This window comes from Lactuca sativa, chromosome 4 (genome assembly GCF_002870075.4).
Source record: "Lactuca sativa cultivar Salinas chromosome 4, Lsat_Salinas_v11, whole genome shotgun sequence".
Taxonomy (NCBI): domain Eukaryota; kingdom Viridiplantae; phylum Streptophyta; class Magnoliopsida; order Asterales; family Asteraceae; genus Lactuca; species Lactuca sativa.
The window spans coordinates 340,775,418-340,785,858 of NC_056626.2; positions in this window are offsets into that span (position 1 = coordinate 340,775,418).

Here is a 10,441-nt window from a genome sequence, read left to right on the forward strand (position 1 = left end):
ATATATATATATATATATATATATATATATATATATATATATGAATGAATTAATGAACCAATCTAAAACATCGAAATTTAAAGTGATCAACGACCAAATAAAGTATTGTGGATTTGCACATTAGACGCGCATGCACTGGATTATACCAAAAATTCACTTTCTTTCTTTTTTTAGTTTTATTTTTAAGTCATGTATTTTGTCAAAAAGAAAAAACGAGTATAGCATTGTTCATGATTTTTATCCTCTTTAAACAGAGATCCATATTGATATATAAAAAACATTTTTTTTCAAATAACCCACTTCATTTTCTTTGTTTTTTGAAAAGTTAAAGTTTTTTTTTCATCTAAAAAATTAATAAATATATCAAAATTCGTAGTTTTAGTTCCCTATAAATATAGATGAAGGGTTTTAGTATAATATAACATCCTATGGTGCACATACAACCCTAAATACCTTGGATCTATGTTTTCACTAATTATACATGCAAAGGAGTTTCCAAGGCATTAAACCTATAACTAGCATACATTTTCACATACCAAATAAGATACTAGTTAGAGTAACATACCTTTTGTGTTGTAGCTTGATTCCATGGAGCTTAAGAGCCTAGTGCCCCATGTGCGACACCTCAAATGGTTCACACAACACCAACAACTTGGAATAACTTGAGAGAAAAGTGCTTATGCTCAAAATCGGCTAGCCCTCTCCTATGAACCTTTTTTTGGGCTGATTTCTTGAGCTGGGTCTTTATATATTATGGCTATTAAGGGTACACCAAGTACCTCATGTCTTTCCATATTCTTCATGATCCATGGGTTAAAACCTCCATGGAGTATCCGTAGGTTACTCCATGGGTTTAGCCCAACATTAAGAACTATGGATCATAAGACTATATATATATATATATATATATATATATATATATATATATATATATATATATATATATGTATATATATATATATATATATATATAGGTTCAGGTTCATTTGAGACCATTCTAATTTTGTGAGACCGTGAGACCAAATCTAAAAATAATTTTAAAATGCAAAATAAATGGAAATATCCGAAAATTATTTTTTTAAATATTATTTTCGGAACTTCAATTAACTAAAAAAAATAAAAAAAAATCCCGTTTTTTTTGAAAAATACGAGAAATATTCTAATAGAATATTACACGGTACATATTCTAAAAAATAATTTTAAAATGCAAAATAAATGGAAAAATCTAAAAATTCTTTTTTGAAATATTATTTTAGGAACTTGATCTAACTAAAAAAATTAAAAATAAAAAAAATCCCGTTTTTCTTGAAAAATACATGAAATATTCTAATAGAATATTACACTGTACATATTCTAAAAAATATATTTTTAAAATGCAAATAAATGAAAAAATACAAAAATTATTTTTTTAAATATTATTTTCGGAAGTTGAATTAACTAAAAAAAATAAAAAAATGTGTCTCACTGTCTCACAAAATTAGGTCGTCTCACATGAACCTAACCCTATATATATATATATATATATATATATATATATATATATATATATATATATATATATATATATATATATATGAATGAATGATTTACACAATCAATCCCCATATATTTAATTAGTGTCTTTTGATCACAAATTAATTCCAAATTAATTCTTGATAAATACTTATTAAATAATAAAATTTCATATTAATATATTAGAACTTATAATATATTAATAAATCATAAATATCCTTTTCTCACAAAAGGCTATCGAAATTATTCCGATGTCATGCAACCCAAATGGACCATGCCAAATCAGGTTAAGTACATACCAATTATAATTATGGACTTAGACAATAAGCCAATAATAGATTCATATTTATTTAAAAAATATTTTTTCTTTTCAAAATTTTAGCTAACATACAAGTTGTGAATGTTGAAAGCTGAATTATATATAGTTTAAATTCACAATACGAATAATTGTTAGTCAGATTTACATTTTGAATCTTGAAAACTAAATTATATATAGCTCAAACTCACTATATGAGTAACTCACTTGTGAATTTTACAAAACTAATTAAAAAATCCACTTTATTTTGTTGTTGCTGTTGTTGTCCTTTCTTAGATTTAGTTTTAATTTTTGTCGAATAAATAAAATAAATAGTTAAAAATAAATATTTTTTTACTATTTAAATAGACATTCATATTGATGTATAAAAAAAATTTCAAATTTTTAGCTTTGATTCACCTTATGAATCTCCTGGAAACTGAAATATATTCGGCTCAGATTCACATTGTGAATTCTGAAAACTGAATTATATTCGTATTAGATTCGCAATGTGAATAAATTTATTTGTAAATTTTTGAAAAATAATTTATGAGTAATAAAAATGTTAAATATTATAAAATTACATTGAAATATATTTCGATTCATATATAAATTTCACTAAATAAATTTGTTAATGATCAAAGAATTGAAATAGTAAATCACAGTACGAATTTCATCAGATTTAGTTGATTTTTTTATTGATTTTGATTTCTATTTTTTGAGTACAAAAATTGAAAATTTTGGTATATTTAATATTTATAAAAAAATAAACCTAAATATTGAAAAATAATAATAATAAAATGAAGTGAGTTTTTTTCGATAAAAAAGTTATTTTTTATATATCAATAAGATCTTTATTTAAGGAGGACGAAAAATCATGAACAATGATATATTCGACAAAAAACATGGCCTAAATACAATTAAACGAAAAAACTTAGTTTTTTAGTATAATCTGACACATTCATGTCTAATGTAAAAATCTACAACTCTTTTTCTTGGTCATTGATCATTATAGTTTTCGACGCTTACGATTGATTAATTGGTTTGTTGTTAATAATGGTTCTCTATTCAACATCATAATATATATATATATATATATATATATATATATATATATATATATATAGGGTTAGGATCAAATATAAATCACAAGTATTGTGTGAATTAGCGACCGAATTCTGACCATTATACTGAAAGAAATTAATGGTTATGATCTTGTGGTATATGGTATTAACATAGAGTATCATTTACTATATAATTACATTTAATTGATTCGAAAGGAAACTAAGACATTTAATTAAGAGAGAAAAATAAATTTTACCTACATTTAAGGGAAATATAACAAAGTAATTAATTAAAATCAAAACAAATCAAGATTAATACAAATGAAAATATAATGTGACTATGAGAATCATTAGTTTTCATGAAAAATAAACAAATATTTATGAAAAATAAGAATCATAAATTCTTGAAGAATATAATGTTCTATTTTAAACATTAACTTGATTTTTAAGGATTAATGTTAAGAATCAGTTTAACTTAACAACGAAATATATTCTTGTAGAATTTAAATTAAGAATCGGTTTAACTTGTAACCAAATCAAATATTATTGTAGAATTTAGAAGTAAGAAATGGTCTTGAGATATTTCATTCTTTCATTCTTTATACAACTAAAAACATCTTGAAGAATAGAAGTGTTGTAGCACTGTAGGACCATAACCATTTGTATAATATGACCACAAATTTTTATACAAAACTGAAGAAATGCTTGAAGAATTTAAGCATTATTTAAAATTGTTGTATATAACTAAAATATTCTTAAACAATTCTTTAAGAATGAGAGCGTGAATGAGAAACAATGTTGGTCCACTGATGGTGTTTAGATGTCACAATGATGAATGCGACGATGTTGGTGGGTGAAGGAATGTTGATCAAAATGTTGGTTGTATAAGGTGATTATGGTGGTCTTGACGCGATCAGAACTAAGTATTGATTACATGTGATACTCAATTTGGGAAACCAGCCTCCGTTTCTAATTCTACTTGTATCATGTATTCTCCTGCTCCACTAAATCTTATACGAACAAGAGCATCCAAGGTGGCACCCACATGTTTTGTTGTTATCCAAAATTTGAGTTCATTCTTAGAGAACAATCATTCTAAAAGAATAAAATTAAAGTTTCCCCGCCTTTTTTAGTTGTCTAGGTCTAATCAATTTGCAGGATTACATGTGAAGAATATTTCCCTTCTTCATTCTGAAAGAATAGTAGCCTTACTCAAACTAAAGGCTTCTTTATTCTAAAAGAATATTATTATGAAAGAATTTACAAGTTAACTCTTTACTAGGTAAAGCAAACAAGTTATGTTACTCTAGGTGAAAATAAAAAATTATAAAGTTTGAAACCATTCAATGCTAAAGTTTGCAAACCTATATGTATTATTCAATTAACTAAAATATATAAAACAAAATAATCATATCCCATTCTTAATTTCTTAAAAAGGCCAATCTTCACTTCTTAATGTGTCTTGCAACACTACAACACCAATTATATAAGTTCATTTTAAAAATTATAAATCATAAATGGATAATTTTGCAGGTATGATAATAATTTATAGGAAATTATATGCAATCATAATCTTCATATAATAACACTGGAATTAGATACAATGAATTTCAATAACAAAATCCTCAATTTCATCCCCTAATTTATAACGGTGATGTTTATATACAATACATAATATGCATAGATAATCATGTAAATATCACCTTCTAGATTACTACTATTATCAATAATCTGGAATCCATTATGTCGTTGAATTTAAAATTTTCATCTTCGTTACTTTGTGGTGTATATTAATTTGTCCCAACTGGAAATGTTTAATCACTTACAATTAGGAATTGTTCTGCAGCTATAACATGTTATTTAATACAACACATTTGACATATATTAGTATAATTCTTCAAGAATATGTTTCATTTAGTAGGCTATAAAACTAGATAACAGTTACGAGTAAAGTGTATGCAATATATGATTATACACACATTAAACACAATTTTTAATAACATTTTATAGAACAATGAACATTTTTTATATTGGGTTAATCACTAGATACATAACATTAATATGATTTAAAAATATGACATTGTTTATTCTTGGACAATTCTTCATATCATGATCAATCAACTACTTGCAAATATTATAATAACTCTTTCTATACTTTTAAATGAAATAATACACTACAATATATACAAAAGTCATATTACTATAAAAATTTGACATTAGTATCTCTATAAGAATGCTTAAGTACTTTTTGCCAAAATTATTCTTGAAGATTATACTTTTCAAAAAGTAGTACAAGGCAAAAAGAAACATACATTCTTTGTAATTTGTAGTAAAATTCCTTAAAATTTGCTAAACAAGTATGTAAATAATATAAATTTAGAAAAAAAATATCGAATAAACAATGAGTTAAATAGTGTACTCTACCGTTTACCCATTCTTCAAGAATGTGAATGTATATTTCACATATCAAATGAATACAGGTTTGTGTGATTATAACTTTACAAAAACCTAAACCCTATAAAATTTAAGAAAATTCCTTAAGAATTAATAAACAAGTACGTAAATATTCTAATATATCAAAGAATCTCAATATGAAAAATAATTTAAATAGTATAATCTACCATTTACTTATTCTTTAATAATGTGAATGTATATTTCATATATCAAATGAATACATGGCTTCCTGGGATCGTAATTGCACAATAACCTAAACCCATTAAAATTTAAAGAGAAAGAATACATAAATTTTACCACTTTTCCTGAATCGCGTTGACAAATGTTCATCTTGATGTGTTTTTACTGCAAATTGATTTATAAAAACCAATCAAAAATAAAATAATTATTTTGAGTTTCTTCAAATCGATTCTAATGGAGGATAAAAATACTTCTTACGATGTGATTAATTGATAAACGAATAAGATGAATCGGAAGAAACCTATTTAAAAACTATACCGTATCTTCAATTGCCAGATATATCGATTTGTTAATTTTAGATAAATGTTTTCTTGATTTTAGTATTCTGAATTTACTCTTGAGAGATTGAAGTTGATCGATGACTAATATTAAGTCATACATTCACACAATATTTAGGGTTCATATATGAACCTAACTCTCTCTCTCTCTCTCTCTCTCTCTCTCTCTATATATATATATATATATATATATATATATATATATATATATATATATATATATATATATATAACTCGGTGAATGCACGTGTGTCGCGAAGTTTAAAAATTAATTATCTGCGTCCATATTGAGTTTGTTTTATTTATATGAGATAATTTGTATAAGGTTCTAAGTTATTATATAAACGATGATTATTTAAGTTAGTATTGATAAGATTAATTGATATATATATATATATATATATATATATATATATATATATATATATATATATATATATATATATATATATATATATAGGTTCAAATGTTTTCAACATCTATTATGTACATCTAACACCAATCAAAATTAAGCAAAAATAAAATCATTATTAAATCATAAAAGGGTATAATAGTAAGCTCTGCACTAACTTATATGGAAATCGCTAAGATATTGGACCAATTCTCCTTAAATTAAGTCACTCTACATCTAAAAAACACTACACCACCAACCGATCACGTCTGCAACGATTTTCCCCCTTCCCACTGTTTTCTCTTCTTTTTACTATCCTCCACCATATTACGACTACCTTCCACCATCAACTTCAAGGGGTAACTACTACCCTGTTTCAACCTAGGGCATGTTTCCCTTTTTCGTCCATCTCTATTTCTCCAATCGACACTTATACAGTATAGATGCCCCCGTTTCCCTCTTTTCATTCATCTTTGTTTCAATTTTGATTTTTTTTTTGGTTTTTTGATGGTTCTTCAGTTCTTCCAGTACATCAATCGGAATGTTTTCCGTATCCCTTACTTATTGATGTTGATGTAATCTACTGATCACCATGCAAGTGTTTCATTTAAATATAGTTTATTTTTTAAGGAAATTTAGTCGTGATAATAACTAATTGGTTGTTGTAATATTAAATATTGGCAAATACGGGATTAATTTGATAATAAAGCGGTTTCACAAACATTGGAAACTGTTACCATATGTCAATGATAAGGAAGTCTCAAATCACTATGTTTGATGTTATCTTGAATTCTGGTTAATTCGAATGAAAGTTATTGTAAAAAATTTCACTAGTAGTTGTGTTTTACAAGATTGTTGTGTTGATTACATCCTACTAACATGACATCTAGAAAGTTTTAGTGAATGCTTTCGACAAATCTTATGTTAATCGTGCTTGTGGTTTTGAAGAATGTGATTGTTGATTAATTACACTCCATTTAAAAGAACTGCATTACATATATTTCGGAAAAGGTATCTTTTGCAACTAATCTATTTCATAAAAAAATTTCTTTTATTATTTTATTAACTTCTTGGTTCCATATTTTTTATATATTGGTTACAAAGTTTAAGCAATAAAAAGTCTTTATTTGATTTTTTTAATATCTGAATGCCTATCATTCTCACATAATTCGATATCAATCTCCTTATTTGTCAATGTAGGAAAAGTAAAAAACATTCGAAGATAGGAAAAGTAAAAAATATTATACTTAAATACACTATCATTAACCATTGTATAGCTTTTATTAAATAAGTAATGCTTGTAATCATCAAAAAGAATATTAGACGATTCATCACAATCATTTATGAATAACATTCCGTCAAAATGTTTTTAAAAATGTATATTAACAAGTATATTTGCTTAACTAAGAATATTAATGTGTAATGCATGTTATTCTTTCAGAATGACTTGGAGAAGGAATTAATATTGATCATAAAAGAGAAAGACATGGAATTGAGTTCAACAACAAGTATATTTGCGACGAATTACATCCTTATGACAATACATCACATTTTTGTAAAAATAATTGGAATCAGGTCGATTATTTGGACTATTGAAGAAGATCATGTGTATTTGTTTAATTATTGTATATTTAAGAATGCAATTTTGTAAGATTTTTATTCATTTTTTATGACATTCAGTTAGAATATGTGGGATTATATTATACGATTGTTATTTTGTAAGAATATGTATTAATTTGTATTTAAACGGGGATGTCTATGAATAGATAATGTTGTTATTTTTCAACAGGGGTTTCAAAAAAATGATTGTTTAATAATATTCCAATAGAATATTATTCTGATAGAATCACAGAACATCATTCTAACAAAATAACATTCTGATAGAATAAAATCAGTTTATGCTTAGAAATTACGTTTGAAATTGAATTATTTAAAAAAAAATCATCTTTTTTAAATCAAGAGCATTAATTACCCTTATAATGTACTTAGAAGGTATTTTTGTGTTATTTTTAATTTAATAATATTTATTAATCACTTACTTAAAATAAATATGTATCTTAAGGGAAGGTTGAAAGGTAACACCTACCTATCCTATGCATGATTCAAATGTTGGATTTTATCTAGGTAGCTAGAAAATGTATGATAAATTTCCATTCATTTGGGGGATTGATGGAAAAAATGAATGAGAAATTAAGCACCAAACTATGGGGTTTAGAGTGGTTGAACGGTTAAACAATTAAATTAAACAAAATTTTTATTGTGTTAATTTTTTTGTTTAAAATTGAATTAAAATAGAAAAATAAACACATTTTCCGTTACAAATTTTGTGTTTAATATTGATTTAGTTCAATAATTAATGTGTCTTTTTATAATCAACATAAATTGTAATTATGGTGAGAGTTACAGGTTTGCACTATAAATATAGTGATCTTGTATAAGGTAAAGTACATTGAAAAAACTCTCTACTCTTCTCCCTTTCTAATGATGCATTTTTACAGAATGTATCAAGATAATATCCGAACCTTGTTGAGTTCGGCGGTCTTGAAGAACCGTTCTTGTTGTTGTATCCTGGGAAACAAACACCCAGAGTGGGTCGAATTTGTTTTAAGGAAAATGTATCAAACACAAACCTCAACTTTTGTTAATTTTCTGTTTTGTTTTCATTTATCCCTTATATATATATATATATATATATATATATATATATATATATATATATATATATATATATATATATATATATATATATATATATATATATATATATAAATGAATTAATGAACCAATCTAAAACATCGAAATTTAAAGTGATCAACGACCAAATAAAGTATTGTGGATTTGCACATTAGACGCGCATGCACTGGATTATACCAAAAATTCACTTTCTTTCTTTTTTTAGTTTTATTTTTAAGTCATGTATTTTGTCAAAAAGAAAAAACGAGTATAGCATTGTTCATGATTTTCATCCTCTTTAAACAGAGATCCATATTGATATATAAAAAACATTTTTTTTCAAATAACCCACTTCATTTTCTTTGTTTTTTGAAAAGTTAAAGTTTTTTTTTTTCATCTAAAAAATTAATAAATATATCAAAATTCGTATTTTTAGTTCCCTATAAATATAGATGAAGGGTTTTAGTATAATATAACATCCTATGGTGCACATACAACCCTAAATACCTTGGATCTATGTTTTCACTAATTATACATGCAAAGGAGTTTCCAAGGCATTAAACCTATAACTAGCATGCATTTTCACATACCAAATAAGATACTAGTTAGAGTAACATACCTTTTGTGTTGTAGCTTGATTCCATGGAGCTTAAGAGCCTAGTGCCCCATGTGCGACACCTCAAATGGTTCACACAACACCAACAACTTGGAATAACTTGAGAGAAAAGTGCTTATGCTCAAAATCGGCTAGCCCTCTCCTATGAACCTTTTTTTGGGCTGATTTCTTGAGCTGGGTCTTTATATATTGTGGCTATTAAGGGTACACCAAGTACCTCATGTCTTTCCATATTCTTCATGACCCATGGGTTAAAACCTCCATGGAGTATCCATAGGTTACTCCATGGGTTTAGCCCAACATTAAGAACTATGGATCATAAGACCATATATATATATATATATATATATATATATATATATATATATATATATATATATATATATATATATATATATATATATATATATAGGTTCAGGTTCATTTGAGACCATTCTAATTTTGTGAGACCGTGAGACCAAATCTAAAAATAATTTTAAAATGCAAAATAAATGGAAAAATCCGAAAATTCTTTTTTTAAATATTATTTTCGGAACTTCAATTAACTAAAAAAAATAAAAAAAAAATCCCGTTTTTTTTGAAAAATACGAGAAATATTCTAATAGAATATTACACGGTACATATTCTAAAAAATAATTTTAAAAAGCAAAATAAATGGAAAAATCTAAAAATTCTTTTTTGAAATATTATTTTAGGAACTTGATCTAACTAAAAAAATTAAAAATAAAAAAATCCCGTTTTTCTTGAAAAATACATGAAATATTCTAATAGAATATTACACTGTACATATTCTAAAAAATATATTTTTAAAATGCAAATAAATGAAAAAATACAAAAATTATTTTTTTAAATATTATTTTCGGAAGTTCAATTAACTAAAAAAAATAAAATAATGTGTCTCACTGTCTCACAAAATTA